Source organism: Mirounga leonina, unplaced genomic scaffold, assembly GCF_011800145.1.
Source record: "Mirounga leonina isolate KUSES-001 unplaced genomic scaffold, KU_Mleo_1.0 Mir_95, whole genome shotgun sequence".
NCBI classification, from domain to species: domain Eukaryota; kingdom Metazoa; phylum Chordata; class Mammalia; order Carnivora; family Phocidae; genus Mirounga; species Mirounga leonina.
Window position 1 is genome coordinate 20,249,254 of NW_023270865.1, and position 20,973 is coordinate 20,270,226.

General features: G+C 34.4%; 1 long non-coding RNA gene across 2 annotated transcripts in view; it reads left to right on the top strand.

Moving 5' to 3' along the window:
* Positions 1 to 19,794, top strand: part of LOC118006227 — a 42,400-nt gene extending 22,606 nt beyond the window's left edge. Inside the window, exon 3 of one of the 2 annotated variants that reach the window (XR_004678001.1) lies at positions 19,768 to 19,794. This is a non-coding gene — a long non-coding RNA (uncharacterized LOC118006227). Of the gene's footprint in view, positions 1 to 9,380; positions 10,152 to 19,767 lie in introns of those variants that run through there. The other variant, XR_004678000.1, reaches the window with a different exon arrangement.
* Positions 19,795 to 20,973: the final 1,179 nt, after the last annotated feature.

Here is a 20,973-nt window from a genome sequence, read left to right on the forward strand (position 1 = left end):
TTACATGACTGCAAAGAAAAAAGGGAATTCAAGAGTTCAGAACCTTTCAGGGCTCCTGGGTGGCTCAGTCAGTTAAGGGACCAACTCTGTTTCAGCTCAGGTCATGATCTTAGGGTTGTGAGATGGAGCCCTGTGTGGGGCTCTGTGCTGGGCATGGAGCCTGCTTGAGATTCTCTGCCCCCCTCTTTCTCTCCCTCTCTAAAACAAGAAAAGAGTTGAGAAAGTTTAAAGTTTAATTTATTGATGCGATATCAATAAATTGATTAATTAGGGGTGCCTGCGTGGCTCAGTCAGTTAAGCGTCTACCTTCAGCTCAGGTCATGATCCCAGGGTCCTGGGATGGAGCCCCATGTTGGGCTCCCTGCTGAACAGGGAACCTGCTTCTCCTTCTCCCTCTGCCCCTCCCCCTGCTCGTGATTTCTCTCTCTCTCTCTCTCTCTCAAATATATAAATAAAAATCTTAAAAAAAATAAATCGATTAATTAAGGTTTGATTAATCAGTTATTTAGGAATTAATAAATTCTTATATATTGAATAATTAGGAATATGGAGTAGTCATGTATCAAGCTAACCTTGATCTAATTACAATTTGATTTTCCAGATATTGCTCAATTTTCAGAATAGTTTGTTAGTGGTGATAGAGTTTATAGTTCTTATTTGGCAGTTTTTACTCTAATATTTCTTATATTTATGTGACCATTTCCCAATGAAAATTTTACTTTTAAGCCAAAAAAGAAAAACCTCATGGCTCAGCTGTGTTACTTTCACTGAATTATGCATGTTCTGTGCATATAACACTGCCTAAATTTTTAAAATCCAGAAGTGTTCCAAAACCAATTTTTAAAAAGCAGTTGATAATATAAAACACATCAAATCAACTCATTGTACACCTTAAACTTACACTATATCTCAATAAACCTGAAAAAATGTAAAAGCCCAATAGTGTGCTTTTTCATAAGAGCTTATAATTCTCAGTTAAATATTTATGGTAGTTAGCTCAAGAATGTTTGAGTTTCCAGTTTTATGGAAGGAAGAAATTCCTGAAGAATGTGTCCGTGGATACAGACTGTGAGTGTCCAAAGTAGTAGGCCAGATATCTGTATGGTGATTAAACTGCAAGCGGTAAGATGTATTTTCAGACCTACTGGTACTTATTGGGATATGTTAAGAGTTCTGGAATAGTTCTACCAAGAGTTTTTCACGATGCTATCTCCATTATCCAGTCAAACTGGTCTAGGCATATATCAAGCAGCTGGAAGCAAATCCTTGATTAATACATAGAGTGTTTTTATATATACACTTAGCAAAAATAGGGCTATACTTCTTTCATTCCTCTCAGCATATATGCCTATGTCATTGAGATGTCCATTTTGGAGTCCAAACTCCATTTACTTAAGACATGGCTTGTGCAGGCCTATTCCTGGTTAAGTATATATTTATATATAAATTATATCATTATATATTTTTTCTATATGTATTCCACATACACTTGACAGTTCTTAACATGTCTTTCTTGCCAATCAAAAAGATACTTCCTACATGTTTATAATCATTTTAAGTTAAATGATTCACATTTATTTCAACACTGAGTTACAAAAAGGCTATGTTAGGGGTTGCTTAGATTAACTAGTTTTCTTTTGACTCAGCCTGTTTTCAGAGACAGACATACTGGAAAGCAGAAGCAGACTGAACAAATGAGTGTCAGACAAGAATAGGAGGAAAAGATAGCTAGATGGGAAAATACGCTATTTAATATCTCCTACACACATGGTATTCTAATGGAGTGTTACTGTTTTATGTCAATCTAATAAACCTATTTTTTTTTCTTAAAAATATTAATCTCAGTGGTTGTTTCACTTTTAACAACCAACGTAGAGAGGACTTGTCCATGGAATATCACAAGGAATGAATCCCTGTTTGTCTGCAACTGTTTTTTGTTTTTTTTTTTTTAAGATTTTATTTATTTATTTGACAGAGAGGGACACAGTGAGAGAGGGAACACAAGCAGGGGGAGTGGGAGAGGGAGAAGCAGGCTTCCCGCCGAGCAGGGAGCCCGATGCGGGGCTCAATCCCAGGACCCTGGGATCATGACCCGAGCCGAAGGCAGACGCTTAACCGACTGAGCCACCCAGGCGCCCCTGTCTGCAACTGTTAATGGGAAGGATCGTCACTGCTCAGATATGTGAAAGAATTAAAGGAAAGAAATATAATGACCAGAAATCCCAGGAAGCACTATCTTGAGTAAAACAATAAAAGGGAAAATAATTTTTAATACAAATCATAAAAATTGTGTTTGTCTTGTTGATGTCTGAATCTTTGAATGATAAAATGAATCATTGAATATAGTGCCTGGCATGGAGAAAGAATGCTCTTCTGCTGTTTAGCCAAGAATTTTATAAAAATTCTAGCATGGTCAGCCTGATAAGATTGTGAGTAAATTCAGTGCTCTGATAGGTTATTAAGTAAAAATGTGAGGCTTCCTTTGTGAGAATGTAATTATTTTGTTGAAACATGGTGGGTAAAACATTTGGTCATTCTTCCCATTCCCATTTTCCCTTGTTATACTTGCTGACCTATATGTAATTTTGAAATATGCTGTGGTTTATTATGGCACACTGAAATTTGAAGAAAAAAGAAATTTTGCATTCCAGATAGGATGAGCCAAGAGTCTTTCCATAAAATAAATAAGATAAAATTCTGTCTCCATCCAGGGGACAAACATTGTATCAGGTAATAAAATCTGATACTTGTCAAGTTGAAAATAGTCTATGGTTCTTAACTTAAATTGTGTAAAAATAATATTAACCCTAAGGAAGAAAATGGCTCAAATTCATCATAGTGAAATGGACATGCTGCCAACTGTTGATGGTTGGCTACCATTCTTAATGTTGTTTTAAATCAGTAACTACCTTACTTTTTTTTTTCTTTCCAGGTTTTTATTTAAATTCCGGTTCATTAACATACAGTGTAATATTAGTTTCAGGTGTAGAATTTAGTGATTCATCATTTATATATAATACCCAGTGCTTATCACAAGTGCTCTCCTTAATACCCATCACCCATTTAATCGATCCCCCTGCCCACTTCCCCTCTGGTAACCATCAGTTTGTTCTCTATAGTTAAGAGTCTGTTTCTTGGTTTGCCTCTCTCTCTCTTTTTTTTTTACCCCCATGTTCATTTGTTTTGTTTCTTAAATTGTACCTATGAGTGAAATCATATGGTATTTGTCCTTCACTGACTGACTTATTTCGTTTAGCATAATACTCTCTAGCTCTATCCATGTCATTGCAAATGGTAAGATTTCATTCTTTTTTTATGGCTGAGTGATATTCCATTGTGTATACATATATATGTACACACACATACCACCTCTTTATCCATTCATCAGTCGATGGACATTTGGGTTCTTTCCATAATTTGGCTATTGTTGATAATGCTGCTATAAAATTTGGGGTGCATGTGTCCCTTTAAATCAATATTTTTGTATTCTTTGGGTAAGTACCTAGTAGTGCAACTGCTGGGTTATAAGGTAGCTCTACTTTTAACTTTCTGAGAAACCTCTATACTATTTTCCACAGTGGCTGCACCAGTTTGCATTCCCACCTACAATGCACGAGGGTTCCCCTTTCTCCACATCCTCACCAACACCTGTTTCCTGTGTTAATTTCAGCCATTCTGACAGGTGTGAGGTGATATCTCATTGTAGTTTTGATTTGTATTTCCCTGATGATGACTAATGTTGAGTACCTTACCTTTTGTTGTAGAAAAAATTTCTGTATACATTTCAGGGAAGAATTGATTCTTAAACATTAAACATTTTAAAAAGAAGTGTCATATCTTCAAAAAGATGAACTTATACAATCTTAATAACTCAAGGGTATTTTATATGTTATATATAAATAAGTTAATATTTATATGTATAAATTTATAATATTTTTATATTTAATATATATATTTGCAGAAAAATATAGAGTTCAAAATCTGACTGACTTTCAGTACAAGAAGCCAGATAAAATTACCAGATAGGATAGAGAAGGGAAGGTTACAATTTTCCAATCTGAAGTTCCTCCTTTCCTCTTCTCTGGACATCTGCTGTAAAGAAGAATGATTTGCAGCCCCTCTGGAAATAATCTCAGGCTGTTCCTCTAATTACCAAAAAGCTAATTAAAAGACAAATTACTGGAAAAGCTTCAATTGTAACTCACCTGTAAGACCACGGTCTATCTGTAACATACAGACAAAATTCTGGAGAATTTATATAATCTTAGCCATTAAGATTGTGGGATAAACATGAAGAACAAAGCCAAGTTAGATAGATTTGAAGGTAATAAAAGACTTCAGTGAAGAGCACTCACCATTTGTCATTCCAAACAGGAACTGCTGGGTGTCTCCCACTAAAATTAAATATTAGAGCTTATTAGAGGAAATTCACAGCTCTGATACTAGAGTTAGGAAATGGAGGTGTCCTTTAATGTCACTACCTCTTTCTCTTCTGCTATTTACCTTCTTTTAACTAACTTACACAATTATTTCTTGATTTTTACTTTTATTGTATACATTATCTGTTGTATCTCTCCAATAGTCAATTTGAATTTTACTCTCTTCTACATGTTTCAGTAAAAACAAAAACATTTTACTTTCTCCTATCTTCACAATATAATTTAGTGACAGCTTTTGGTTGTATTGGTATTTATTATTTATTTTAAGTTTAAACATTATTTACTGCCAACTGAAGTAATACCACATTCATTTTCTTGTACAATGATTTAGATGAATCATTCCCCTATGTGGTCATATACATATATTTTTTCCACTAATTTATCTCTAGTTCTTTGACAGAATTTGGAAACATCTGTGAAATAGTCTATATCAAATATTCTATTTTTTGGTTTCTCCTAGATTTCTATGTCTTTCTATCTGCATGGGTTGATCTCTACGTATTTCTCCAAGATACTCTTACCTTTTTGTAAGCTATTTCCCTCATTTCTTTTCCAGATTGTATTTCCTCTTTATTGGATATCATATCTTTATCGCTCTCCCCCTGCCCCACTTTTGTGTAGCACATAAATATGTGGAAAGGAAAGATTTGAGAACATTCAGATCTAAAGGCAAAAGGTTGCAAATGAGGGAGCATAAAATGAAGTAAAATTTTTCACATTGTGGAATCTCTATAACCAATTTTGATTGACAGTATTTTAATTGGAGGAACATTGGCAAATTGTTCTAAATGATTTTACCTACATCATCAGCTTCCCCCTCTCTTTAATGAGAAATAAGTCATCCTCTGTTTATAGTTTAAACTTAGTTTAAATTTTCCTAGAGGCTTTAAAACAGATGGTAGCATCTGCTTAAAGCTGATATGGTTATTAAAGTAGAGAAGTATCTAACCACTGAAGTTTTAATTCAGTTGATATCAATCCTTCATATATATATAAAAAAATGCTTGAAAGTATGCTATGAAAATGTAAATAACATAGAATTATGAAAAGGAAGATAGATACAAGCTGATAATACATACTTTCTCTAACAAGACCAAAAGTTTTTGACTTAATTTGATTCGCTAATATAGGTATATTTCCTCCCATACTTTGAAAAATTCTTTCTTTCCAGTAATTTCTTATTTTTTCCCCTTTTTCTTTAGCTTTACAACAGAAATGCTTGCCATTGGTGTCTTGTGCTGTTCTCTGACTTATTTTTAGCATGTACAACTGAAGACACTCTCAACACTAGCTGGTTCACCTGTAAGTTTATGTATATCCCTTAAGCTCTGCAAACTAAAGGTCCAGAGAAGAAAATCAGTTATTCATTAGTCCACCTTACTTTATTATTAGGTATATGTGACAGTTAATTTTATGTGTCAACTTGATTGGGCCATGGCATCCAGACATTTGGTCAAATACAGTCTGGATGTTTCTGTGAAGGTCTTTTTTACATGAGATTAGCATTTAAATCAGCCAACTTTGAGTAAAGCAGACTACCCTCCGTAACGTGAGTGGGCCTCATCCAATCATTTGAAAGCCTTAACAGAAAACAGATTGAGATCCCCCAAGAAAGAGAGACTTCTGCATCCAGATTGCCCTTGGAATCAAACTACAACATCAGCTTTTCCCTGCATTGCTAGCCTGCCAGCCCACCTGGCAGATTTTGGACTTGTTAGCCTGTACAGTCATGTTAGCCAATTCCTTAAAATACATTTTTCTCTCTGTATGTATACATACCCTGTTGGTTCTGTTTCTCTGGAGAACTCTGAATAATACAGTACAGCAAGAGTCATACTGCCAGTTTAAAGACAAAATTTAGAGATGTAGGAAATTTTTCTAAAAAAGAGTAAGTGTTAGTGTCACAGTTTAAACTTAGGTCTCTTTTCAACATTGTCTCGGGAGGATAGTTTGAAGAGGATTTAGTTCTTTTCCTCCTGTCTTCTAAGTTAGCTTTATTTTATGGTTTCTATAGTTAACTTGAGTGAGTTGCAATGCCCTATGAAAAGCATGCCTTATACAGTAATAGAAAGAGCTAGAGTAAATATCCCTTCACTTATTTAAATGGTTCCAAGTAAAAGAATTTAGAGTCATTGCATTTTCATGCTGTTTTTCCATTCACTGCCTGAAATAGAGTGGAAAGTTGGAGGCCCTGTGAACAATCAGGCCTCAGAACTAAGTTGGTAATATGTAAGTGCATTCAATTATACTCTAAGTTTAGTATCCAAAAAGTATACACTCTCCCTTATTTTAAATGTACCTTCCTAGTGTCTATAATCCTTTACCGAATTATCAAAAGATTGTAGATATTTAATGCAGTTTAGAGGCAACTCCAACTCTATAAAAAGTTTTAAGTTTAAAAAATAATTAAAATTTTGATTTATTCTGATTTTTAAAATACATAGTTGTTTATATACAATAACGATAAATCAAATTCACATACTACTGTTGAATATTTTGAAGAAAAATATGATTGCTGAACCATCCTTCTCTTTGCCTGATAACAAAATCTTCGAATTCCTCACAATTCCTACCTAGACTCAACTTCCCATGGCACCAAAATTAAATTTGCTTTTTCTGGGTATTTCTAAGAACTCCCTAAACATGCCATTCCCAGGCTTAGGCTGCTTGATGTTTTTACCCCAAACAAGTATCTCCCACAACCTGACTACCACCTCTCAAGCATGTTTATAAAATGAAAGAGCCACAAAGAGATGGTTCTCTGCTGGACTCTAGAACCATAGTACACGCACTTGTGAAATCAAAGCATATTTCTTCACAGGATGTTGAGAATGGTGTCCATGTACCTGCTAACTCTTCTGCTGATGAGTAATAGCCTAATTCTTTCCTGAGATACTTGTTGATGGTATTCATAGGAAGCACAGTGGCTGCTCATATGAAGTAGATTCTGTGCCATTGTATGATTGAAGGAATTGAATGGGCTCCCATGATGATGAAATATTTGTTCAGAAAAGCCAGTAATGAAATGGGTACCTTGTCAGTGGGTGATTAATGTTTTTGAGAGGGCACGTTAGTGAGAGCTAACAGTTCTTGTGGTTGGGTGGCTGGATTATATACAGACTACAGGTTGCCTTGAGCAGATATGGAGGTCATAGATACAAGGACCATAAAGCCCAAAGTTAGACCCATCATTTTTCAACCAGGTGACTGTGCAGTTCACAGTCACTGGAGCCTGAAAATCTGTGGTTTGAGTAAGAACTGGATAGGAACAGAATGAGGATTGAAAATGATTGGTCTAATTAATCAAATGAGAGGATGAAGGGAGGAGACAAACCACCATTTGCTATTTTTCTTTATTCGTATTTTAGCCATTCCAGTGGGTGTGAAGTGGCATCTCATTGTGGTTTTGATTTGCATTTTTTTTTTAAAGATTTTATTTATTTATTTGACAGAGAAAGACACAGTGAGAGAGGGAACACAAGCAGGGGGAGTGGGAGAGGGAGAAGCAGACTCCCTGCCGAGCAGGGAGCCCGATGCGGGACTCGATCCAGGGTCTCCAGGATCATGACCTGAGCCGAAGGCAGTTGCTTAACCGACTGAGCCACCCAGGCACCCGCATTTTCTTTTTGACCAGTGACGTTGAACATCTTCTCATGTATTTGGTGGTCTTTTGTATATCTTCTTCAAGAAATGTCTATTCAAGTCTTTTGCACCTTTTAATTTGTGTTGTCTTGTTAATTTATAATACTTTATATCTTCTTTATGTTAAACTTTTATCAGATATATAACTTATAAGGATTTTCCCATTCCCTATGTTATCTTTTCTGTTTCTTAATATTCTTTGATGCACAAAAATTAGAAATTTTTATGCCATCCAACTTATCAGTTTTTTTTTTTAATTTGGTGTAAAATACAAGAATCCACTGCTAAATCAGAGCTCATGAAGATTTACCCCTATGTATTCTTCTAAGAGTTTTATAGTTTTACAACTTATATTTAGGCTGTTAATCAGTTTTGAGTTAATCTTTGTATATGCATTTAGGTAGGGATCTAATTTCATTATTTTGCATGTAGTTACCAAGTTTTGGCACTATTTATTTAAGAGACTATTCTTTCCCATTGAATAACTTGGTCCCCTTGGAAAAATTCAGTTGACTATACTTGTTTGTCTTATCTCTGCATTCTGGAATTGTGACTCAAGACTGCAATATCAACTTCTACCTGAATTTCCAACCTGCCAGCATGCCCTGCATATGTGCCAGCACCCTCCACCCCCATCTTGCAAAAAATGTCCAAAAGATCTCAATATAGATAGATAGATAGATAGATAGATAGATATCATATATCTATATCCATATCTATATCATCTCCTGTATCCCAATTTTTTTTTTCCCCTGGATAAACCTGACTAAAATATCCTGTATTTATTGAATCACTTCTCTCTTGCTACTTTCAAGATACACTCTTTGGCTTTGATGGTCAACAGAGAGTTTCAAATGTCTTGCCCCTCTCCCCCACCTTCTTCTGAAATTCACATAATGTGTATGTTGGTACCTTTGATGATGTCCCATAGGTCCCAACTCTGGTCATTTTTCTTCATTCTTTTTTTCTTTTGTGTTTCTTTGTGTGCTTTGTAATTTTTTATATTTGTTGATAACTGAACATATTGAAAATTATATTTGGTAATGTTAGAAATCAGATTTTCTCTGTCCCTAGTGTTTGCTGTTGTTTTTCGAGAGCTACAGTCATCCAGCTCACCTTGGTTTAGTGACCTTTCCAAACTATTTTTGCAATGACTGTATTCCTTGTTCTGTGTGGTCACTCAAATCTCTGTTTCATTAACTTGGTGGTCACTCAGTAACCTCAGAGACATCTCCTTAAATGTCTGGATTCAATAATAAAAGCTAAATAAAAAACTATTCTTCCTTTTTATTTTGATAGATGCCTTCCAAGAAGTCATTTCAGCCCAGTGTGGTGAAACAATGTTCAGCCTGTATACCTGTGAACCTTCAGACTGGTCAAAACACACAACCCAAATTTTTGGAGGACAAGGTCTTTATGTTCACTGTGGCACCAGTGTACCACATGGAAGAATGCAAACAACCCTCTCCAGTACGGTCTGCCATAGGCTAAGAATTAGGCCATGCTACGTAAAACACCAAAATTCAAAATACACCAGTTTCTTTCTTCAATAAGCACTCCCCTAGACACTGCAAGTGTTTGACAAGATAACAAATTTCTGAAATAGTTTATACTGACAGCTCTTGCTAGCTCAATAGTTATTTAAGTGGAGGAACTGATTCTTAGAGCTTCCTACTCCACCAAATTGTTTATAATTTATATCTGTTATAGATTATGACAGATAATAATTATATATACCATATTTATATATAATATGTAATATAAATCATTAATATCTATAATCATCATTAAGCTGTTTCATAGTATAATTTTTGTGGGTTTTAATTTGTATCTGTCTTTTACTGTTTTTGTTTTTGCCCAGATTTCCACATACATACTTCCTCACTGCATGATCTCCCTGTTTCTGGTTTTTTATTTTACATCTCTTAACAGTTCTTCTTCATATATAATCTGTTAGAATTGTGTGTTTTCTTGTTTTATAGGATATGTAGCTTTATTTTCTGTTTTTCCTTCATTCCTTTATTCACAGTGTATTTTAGCCTGGGGGAATGGGCAAAAACATCACTTCTTTTCTATCTTAATTGAAATCCCAAATCAGAGTCTTCAATACTGGATTTTAAAAAAAATTTTTATCCTTGGCATGATTTAATAAAACAGAAACATTATTTTTAGGGGCTAAAAAAGGCAATAAATTTAAATTTAACATGATATTTTTGTGCTTGAAAATATATAGAAATCATCATCTTTTCATAGTAATGGTAATTTATCCAGTAGATAATACTTTTCCTACATGCATATCATAACACAGATAAGCATACACAAGTTATGGTAATTTACTTCAGGTATGGACTTTAGAGAAGAAATTACATTTTCAAGTATTTCATTTTGATGATATAGCTGTACAAATTATCTTGTAATATTTTCATTACTCATACATAATTTATTTTATTTTTTCTAAGTAAAACAAGGACTCACTGAAATCCTCAGACTTAATGGAAACACAACTTTATAATAGATACCACAAGGCTTTTCTGTGGGCACTCCTAATTTAACTGCTAAATTTATGTTAATATTAATTCATGTGTCTTTGAAGGTCACAGAAAATACCTTCTTCAATTTTATTTTCTACTCAACCAGTCCAAAATGGATATTGAACAAATTTGCTATAGAGCTATGATCTTGAGATTAGCATTTCTTGAATTTATATGCTACCATAAATAGATTTTTTAAAGACTTAAATTACTAATGTTACAATTCTGTATCTTAACCTTTCTATCTTTCCAGTTCTAAATCATCATCATGGCTTATATAAATATCTGGTCCTTAAGACAGTAAAACATAGTCTGAAACAAATTTATAATGTTTTGGGTAGATCTATCTATATAGTTAGAGGATTTTGTAAAAATAAAAAGAAACATTACTTTCTTTAGGAATTCAGACAAAATCTGTGAATTGAACATAATATAATGTTAAAATATTTTGATTACTTGGGGAGATTTATAAGTTCCTGCTACCTTTATTACCATAATTCCTTAATTTTAGATAATGGTAAATTATTTATTTATTTATTTTTTAAAGATTTTATTTATTTATTTGAGAGAGTGAGAATGAGAGAGAGTACATGAGAGGGGGGAGGGTCAGAGGGAGAAGCAGGCTCCTCGCCGAGCAGGGAGCCCGATGCGGGACTCGATCCCAGGACTCCAGGATCATGACCTGAGCCGAAGGCAGTCGCTTAACCGGCTGAGCCACCCAGGCGCCCAGCAATGGTAAATTATAATGTGCTCTTCTCAGCATCTTTGGAAAAATAAATGTTGAGACTATAACCCAATTTTTTAAAATATCTTTAACTGTTTTTAAAGAAAGTGTATTTTAAGAGTAGATTATAAAAGTATAAGGTAAGGTCTTTATGAATTTACAGAAAAATATAATTTCAGCACATAATCAAATGCAGTTTCTAAAGAGGAGTGTTGCCAAAGGTCTTTCTGAAATAATTTTGCAATAGTGAAATCCCCTTTTGGGATCAGCAAATGATGTTCCTTACCTCCTAAAAACAGACAATTGAGGTCAATGCCTCCCTCAATTCATTTTTTTTTTTTTTTTTAAGATTTTATGTATTTATTTGACAGAGACACAGCGAGAGAGGGAACACAAGCAGGGGGAGTGGGAGAGGGAGAAGCAGGCTTCCCGCGGAGCAGGGAGCCCGATGTGGGGCTCGATCCCAGCCTCCCTCAATTCAGAAGATTTAGATTATCAGTAGAATTATTAATGACAGTTTTTCATTCATTCAGCAAATACATACCTATGTGAAAAAGAGGTGGGTATATCTGTTACGGGAATTAAAAGAGATACCACTTTTTTAATTTTATTTTTTATTTTTTTAAAGATTTTATTTATTTATTTGACAGAGAGAGACACAGCGAGAGAGGGAACACAAGCAGGAGGAGTGGGAGAGGGAGAAGCAGGCTCCCCACAGAGCAGGGAGCCCGATGCGGGACTCGATCCCAGGACCCTGGGATCATGACCTGAGCTGAAGGCAGTCGCTTAACCAACTGAGCCACCCAGGTGCCCTTTTTTTTATTTTTTATTAAAGATTTTTATTTATTTATGTGACAGAGAGAGACACAGCGAGAGAGGGAACACAAGCAGGGGGAGTGGGAGAGGGAGAAGCAGGCTTCCCGCTGAAAAGGGAGGCCGATGCGGGGCTCGACCCCAGGACTCGGGGACCATGACCTGAGCCAAAGGCAGATACTTAATGACTGAGCCACCCAGGCGCCCCAAGAGATACCATTTTTTTTTATAATATATTGCATATTGTCCATTGTTCATAGGTATAAAATTAGTTTGCCACTTCATAATCCAAAAAAAGCAGCAATTTTCTAATTCACACAAGAAATATTATTATCATCAGCTATAAGCCATACATATATTTGTCCCAATTTCTATTATCTGAGTTTTCTTTTATCTAGTTTTTTTACCATGTAAAATTTTAGAAAAGAAACTCAATAAATGCATGGATATATGGTCAACTAATATTTGAAAAGGGAACCTAAAATATTCATTGAAAAAAAGCCAGTGTCTTTAATAAATGGTGCTGGGGAGATTGGGTATTTACATGTAAAGAATGAAACTAGACCCCTATCTTATATCACTCATAAAAATTCACTCCAAATGGATTAAAGGCATAAATGTAAAGCCTTACACTGTGAAACTCACAGAAAGAAACAGGGAAAAAGCTTAATGACATGGGTCTTGGCAATGATTTTTTAGAAATAACACCTAAGACACAAGCAACAAAATCTGAAATCAAGGATTACAACAAACTAAAAAGTTCCTGTACAGCAAAAGAAATAATCAGCAAAGTGAAAAGACATCTATAGAATGGGAGAAAATATTTGTAGATCCTATATATCTGATAAAGGGTTAATATTCCAAAATATACAAAGAACTCATAAAAGTCAATTGCAAAAAAAACTTCAATAAAGCAATTTAAAAAATGGGCAAAGGACCTGAATAGTCATTGTTCTAAAGAAGATATTTAAATGGCCAACAAGTATAGGAAAAGGTGCTCAACATCACTAATAATTAGGAGAATGCAGATCAAAACCACCATGAGATAGCACCTCACACCTGTTAAAGTGGCTACCATCAGAAAGACAAGAGATAACATGCTGGTGAGGATGGTTTTTACACTGTTGGTGGGAATGTAAGTTGATGCAGTCACTATGGAAAACAGTATGGAGATTCCTCAAAAAATTAAAAATAGAAATACCATATGATCCAGCAATTTCACTTGTTGGTATTTATCCAAAGGGAATGAAATCACTACATTGAAGAGATATCTGCACCCCCATGTTCCTTGCAGCATTATTTGTTTATTTATTTATTTTTTATTCATTTTTTTGACAGAGAGAGAGAAGCAGGGGGAGCAGGAGAGGGAGAAGCAGGCTTCCCGCCGAGCAGGGAGCCCCATGCGGGGCTCGATCCCAGGACCCTGGGATCATGACCTGAGCCGAAGGCAGACGCTAAACGGCTGAGCTACCCAGGCGCCCCTCCTTGCAGCATTATTTGTAATAGCCAGGACATGGAAACAACCTAAGTGTGAATCAACAGATGAATGGATGAAGACAATGTACTATTCTTCTGTCTGTCTACCTACCTACCTATCTGTCTATCACAACATATATAGCAATGTATAGGGATACCATTAAGCCATAAAAAAGAAAGAAATCTTCCCATTTGGGAAAACATGGGTGGATCTTGAGGGCATTATGCTAAGTGAAGTAAGTGAGACAAATACTGTATGATTTCAATTATATGTGGAATCTAAAATGAAACCAAACTTATGGAAAAAAGTAACAGATTTGTTGTTGCCAGATGTTGGAGATGGGAAAATTAGGTAAAAGTGGTCAAAGAGTACAAACTTCCAGTTATAAGATATACTGGGATGTAATGTACAACATGATGATTATAGCTAACAGTGCGGTATGGTATATTTGAAAGTTGGTAAAAGAGTAGATCCTCAGGCGCCTGGGTGGCTCAGTCATTAAGTGTCTGCCTTTGGCTCAGGTCATGATCCCAGGGTCCTGGGATCGAGCCCTACATTGGGCTCCCTGCTCCGCGGGAAGCCTGCTTCTCCCTCTCCCACTCCCCCTTCTTGTGTTCCCTCTCTCGCTGTGTCTCTCTCTCTGTCAAATAAATAAATAAAATCTCTAAGAAGAGTAGATCCTAAAAGTTTTCATCACAAAGAAAAAAAAAACTGCAACTCTGTGAGGTGATGGATGTTAACTAAATTTCCTATAATTATTTTGCAGTATATATGCATGTCAAGTCATTTCATGCTGTACACATTAAACTTATACAGTGTTATATATCAATTATATCTTAATAAGCCGGAAAAAAAGAAACCCAAGGAAGGAAGAATTACCTTTCTTTAAAGACAATTTAGGGGGGCTCCTGGGTGGCTCAGTTGGTTAAAGACAATTTAGGTATAACAGCATGATATAACAACAGCAAACTTAGGGTAAATATAGCTTCACTTGTATTTATGTATTATATCACTGACTAGTTTTTAAAATTACCATGGAATGTTGATCAACTAAAATTAATATATTCTTTAATTGTATCAACGTTAGTCAAGTAATTTGTCAGTCAAAAATATTCATCTCCACTGCCACTGCTCTATTTAAAATCAATCACCAGCAATGAAGTACAATCTAAGCTAATTAATTTGACATAAAACCTTCCGCAACTGACTCTTGTCTCCTTTTTCAGTTTCATCTCCTACTCATTACTCATCCCCCAACCACTGAAGAACTAAATATTTCTTATTTTTAAGAATAAGATGGTTAATTACTTCATTTCGGCAGACTTTCCTAACAGTTGCTGATACCAGGAGAGAGAACACAACTACTCCTGTATATTACCATGACATTTATCAGGCTATACTGCACATCAGCCTTTGTTTTAATTTGTGTAGTAATAGTTTCATTGAATAGAAAGGTAATGTGATCTTTTTTCGTTATCATCATCATTGCTATTATTGTAAGGCATCACTTGCATCCTCTCAATCAGGCCCTGAAAAATAATAAATAAACCATTAAATATTAAGATAGGGTCAGTGAATACATGCAGCTATTTTTAAAACAACATTAGCATCAGCAAAAACAAAAACATACAAAAGTTGTAAAAGTCTAACCGTGTTAGTGAACATATACATTTTTGTTCATCTACTTTCTCCTTCATGTATGAATATACAACAAATGCTTTAAAAATATCAGGAACTATGTTTAATAGAAGAAAAACAAACATAATTAATAACAGATGGTTCCTGTTATTAAAGTGGGTATCTAGGCAAGGAGGAGAGACCTATGTTCTGACTAGTTCCACAGCCTTGCTTTCACTGGTTCATACAGATTCATACAACTTTCCTATCATTATTGGATGTTTGCCGAGAGCTCATGGTGGGGAAGAAAATTCACTGTGATAAAGTACAAGAGTCAAGTAGCTTCCAAAGCCTTAAAGGAGATAATTAAGTAGAAAAATCAACTAAAATTTAATTGAGGGGGAAAAAATGAATGAACACCTGCAACTTCATTTTGATGCCCAGACCAATGTCATTCATTTTAATTCATTAGCCGTAACTGTGCTTTTGTGAGTACACACAAATACACACACACACATATATATAATTCCACTTACTGTTTTCACAACCCAACATATTGACTCTTATTTCTAATTTTTTTTTGTTTTGCCAATTACAAAAATACACTGTGGGATTAATCAAAATGTAACCATGTAGAAACCTTCTTAGAGACATGATAAAATTCATACTTTAAAATGATGTTTTTAATAATGTCATTAACAAAATCATGTGAAAAAAAATCAAGTAGTTGTATTCAAAGTTACCTCTTAGGTTATTAAAATAGTGTATGAACATAGCTCATCATTCCTTGCTGCTTTTCTACTTGATATTAATGTTTGGGAGACACAAAATTACTTCTGTAATTTGTTAGAGCTTTTCTCTGTTTTAGCAGTGTTTGATAAATAATCGTGTACAAGGAAATGATAACTATCTCCGATATATTAATATAAAGTTAAGCATCTTTTCTTTTATCATTATACAGAAATAGGTGGCGTATTTGTCATTAAATTGTTTTGAAAAACATAAATTTTGTTTCTAGATATATTCTTTTTCTATTTTGAAGCCAAGCTTTAGAATGAAAAAGTTTTGTACTATGGTATTTTTTCTACAGTGTCTGGTGTAAACACATATCATATAATGTTAGGGTACATTTCAAATAATATCTCCTACATGGTATAAATTATATATCTTGTGAATTTATTTGGTCAAGATAGTGTTGACTTTTCTATAAGTACTAAAAAAAAATCCTATATTTAATGACTTCAAAATTAGTAGAGCTAGAATTAATTTGAATGATAATTGTTGGACTTGGCCAACTCTGTGTGGCTGGATTCAAAGTTTTGAAGTAATATATTAATATTTGGAAAAGAATTTGCCACCAAGATATTATTTAATTTTATTATCTTTTGTATCTTAACTGACTGGTGAAAGAGTGTCCTGTGCACAGTGACAAAGCTGTGTTTCTCAAAATTGGTGTCATTTAAGTCCTAATAATCATCTTGTACTATTTGGGGATTAATTTTCCTTGGAAAACACAAAATGCAGTTTAATACAGGCCTGTGTATTTTGGAATATAACACTTTCCCTATATAGCAATAAAAATAGTAATTGGAGGCTGAGCAACTTGTGGAGGTTCATAAAAATGTATTAAAAATGAGTCTGTGTCACTTAAGAACTTTTGCATTTCTTAATGTAGAAACAGAAGTTACACTAAGCCATGAGAGAGGACAGGTTTTTGTTTTTTGTTTTTTTCTTCCAGAAAAAACTATCACATCTTTAAAATCTCTTTCACTTCCATTTTAAAAGATATTTCACTTATCATTTCAACCAGATTGAAACAATCATTTCATAAAATTTCTGGCAGAAAAAGTTTATGTATTGCTGTGCTCTTTTTTTACAAGATCTATTTGTTGCTATCTTTCTTTCCACTGTTCCACTTAGATTGCCATAGCTCTAGCAGTTTTTATAATTTTATATTTTTTAATAATTTTATTAAAATAATTTTCCATTTACTAAGAATTATCGACTTTATCGACTCTAAATTGTTTAGTCTCTTATTAAATGCATGAGGAAGTTCCCTTTTTCATTGCTCTTATTGGTACTTTATATTTTTTATATTTTTTAATTTTTTTTTGAAGATTTTATTTATTTATTTGACAGAGAGAGACACAGCGAGAGAGGGAACACAAGCAGGGGGAGCGGGAAAGGGAGAAGCAGGCTTCCCGTGGAGCAGGGAGCCCGATGCGGGGCTCGATCCCAGGACCCTGGGATCATGACCTGAGCCGAAGGCAGACGCTTAACCACTGAGCCACCCAGGCGTCCCTGTGCTTTATATTTTTTAAGTTCATTTTCTTCATCATTTTTATGGAAGAATTACCAAAATTAATAATATTTTCAAAGAACTATTATCTTTGTTTCAGTTTTACTATATTATGCAGTTTATTTGTTCTTATTAAGTTATGTTCTTTTTTATTATTTCCTCCATTCTGAATTTTTACATTTTATTATTTTTTTCTGGCATCTTGAGATGGTATATTTAGTCAATGAATTTCTGTGTTTTGATATAAATGTATGCACTAAAGGCTATGAAATATCCTCTGAGCTAAGTATAACTGTATCTTATAAGTTTCATATGTTGTTTCTTCATTATCCTTCATTTAATTTTGTTTTAATATTTCTTATAAATCATAGGTTACATAGAAGCGTTTTGTTCCAAGTGGGTGGAGTTTTCTAGTGATTGATTTTTATTTGTACTCTACCACAGATGTCTCAGAAGGAGAAATTTAAGTCAAATCTTGGGGAAAAATATATTATATCAGAATTCCTGATAAACAGTGTAATGGTTTTCACTAGTGGAATGTTAATGGAGGGTCTTGATTTATAAAAAGCTTTTAGCAGTACATACATGGTCTGTCAAGGTAGCCTATTATAAATAAATTTATTTTTTATGGGTTTATAGTGTGCCAGATTATCCAAAAAAATGTGGAGTAGTCAAAAAGCCTGCTAATAAATTCCATAATCAATGGCTATAAAGTGATGATATTCTAAAATCAAAAGAACTCTTGTTTTGTAGTAATGTCTATACTTACAATGCTCAGAACAAGTATTTTCTGTTAAATCTTAAACCAAAAATGGTCCCAAATATAGGAGGAAAAAAGGCATTTTGGTGGAGTTTTCATGGGCTGCAACAAAATCATTAAATGAGGTTCATGTTTACCATAATCATAAGCCAACCTAGGGTTAATTACATCCAAAGCTTCCTACTGCAGCTCATGGATACTCAACATCCTCACTACTAATAACCTAATCCCAACCAGCCCTTGACTGGCATTTCTGACTCTACCTGAGGCTGACTATAGTCTCTCCTCTACAGGGCATTACAAGTTAAGTTTTCACCGAAGCATAATAATCTCAAAAATATATGGTTTTTAAATGAGCAGTTGAACAAACTTCATAATTTGTGGACCTCTATAATCATGGTACAAGTCAAGAAATAGACTGTTACCCATATTGCAGAAGCTATTCTCGTTTTTCAGTTAATTATACATTCCCTACCCCATGATGATAGCTACCATCTTGCCTTCTAACACTATGGTACTTCCATGTGGTTTTAAATTAGTATAAAATGAATTATAAAATATGCATACTTTGTGTGGCTTTTTTCTCCAACATTATCTCATAAGAGTCATCCTTGCTGAGTATATTTCATATATTTTCTATCATTACACTTTGGTGAACATTTGGTCTGTTTCCACCTACCTCCCTTTATAAATCATGGGGCCCTGAACGTCCTTGTGATGTCTCAGTATTCATGAACACTCATGTATACCTATGAGTAGAATGATCAGTTGTGAGTGCATGCATTCATAAATTTACTAGATAGTGTCAAATGGTTTTTCAAAGTTGCCCTACTGATCTATAGTACCACAAGCAACATAGGAGAGTTTAAGTTGCTTCACATCCAACATCTGTTGTTTTGGGGCCTTTATATTTTGTTAATATTGGGTGTGTAATGGTATCTCATATTTCTTTTAATTTTCATTAATGAATCATGAATTTCCATGAATTTGTTTTTAATTTATATAAGTGCAATTGATAATAAAATGAGGCATCTTTTAAAATGTTTATTGGTCATTTGCATATAGTGTTTAGTGAAGTGTCTGAAAATTTCTTACATGTTTTTCTATTTTAATGTCTTTTTTCTGTTGATTTGTGAAAGTTCTTCATGTTTCCTGGAAAACAAGATCCCCTTTAAATTTTACTCTCCTAATGATAATTTTTGATAACAAAAGTTGTTAATTTTAATGTAGCTCAGTTACTAATATTTTTCATGTTAGTGTTGATTTCTGTTTAAAAAGAGTTTTTCCCCTGAAATTCATAAGTTAGCTATTCTGAAAGTGGTGCTCCATATGAAAGCATCCCAGTATTTAATGGCCTCAAACAACAATAATTTTTCCTAACAAGTATGCAGGAGGGTTAGTGTTGGTAGGGTGACTCTGTTTCTCACCAAACATATGTGGTACAGCTGTGTTGCCTCTGCTTCAGGCTTCAGCTCAGACGGAATGGCCCTCCAAGTGCCTCTCATCTTCCTCCCAGGACCAGAGGGCTTGCTGGTGCACCTTCTTCTCTAGGCAAGAGCAAAGTGGAAGAGGAAACACTCAAAGCCTCCTAAGTCTAGAGCTTGCAAACGGTACTGTTATGTCTAGTTTATTTTATGTTTTAAAATTTTATTTATTTATTTATTTGAGAGAGAGAGCGAGCAAGACGGGGGGCGTGGACAGAGAGACAGAGAATGAACCAGGGGAGGGGCAGAGAAGCAGACTCCCCGCTGAGCTGGGACTGGATCCCAGGACTCTGGGATTATGACCCCAGCTGAAGGCAGACGTTCAACTGACTGAGCCACCCAGGCGCCTCTCTAGTTTATTTTAATTAACAAAGTAAATCAAATTATCAAATCCAAAGTTCAGAGGGGACAGGAGGTCAATCTACTTCATGTCTTTAGGGGAGAAATGCAAAATCATATGCCAAAAGATTGGGTTAATAATAAAATATATTTCATCAAATTAGTGAAAACATTCTTATATATCATCTAATGTAATCATTTTTTTAACATTCTCTTTTACATATAAATTTTACCGGTATCTGATTACTGTGAACAGTTAAGGTATGCATCAAGTGTTTTATTTATATTTTTATATGGATGTTCTAATTTAATAATTACCGTTTATTAAAAAGACTGGCTTTCTTATTCTGCTCTGAAATGACATTTTTATAAATACTGGTGTCCTTTTGGTCTCTTTATGTGTTGGGCTATAAGTGTGTCCTTATGACAAACCCACATTATTTCATTGTTATAGCATTTATAAAATCTTGCAGAGTAAATCCCCAGTTTTTTTTTCATTTTCAAGAATATTTTGGCTCTTCTGGTAGGAATGTAGTCCATATAAATTTTAGAACCAGATGTTCAAAATCTAGCAAGTATTTTTGATGAGGTTATGATTGGGATGCAGTTGAATCAATAGACAATTTTGAGAAAAACATCTTTACAACGGTAAGACTTATAATACTTTTAGCAACCATCCACTAATTTAGGTTTTCATTAATGTCTTGCAATAATGTCCTATAATTTTCTGCACAGAGTCTGGCATATCTGTTTTGGAATTTTTACCCAGGCATTTGATATTTTTCATTCATATGCATTATATCATTTCTAAAAATCATGTTTTGTATCACTGAAATATTGAAATGCAT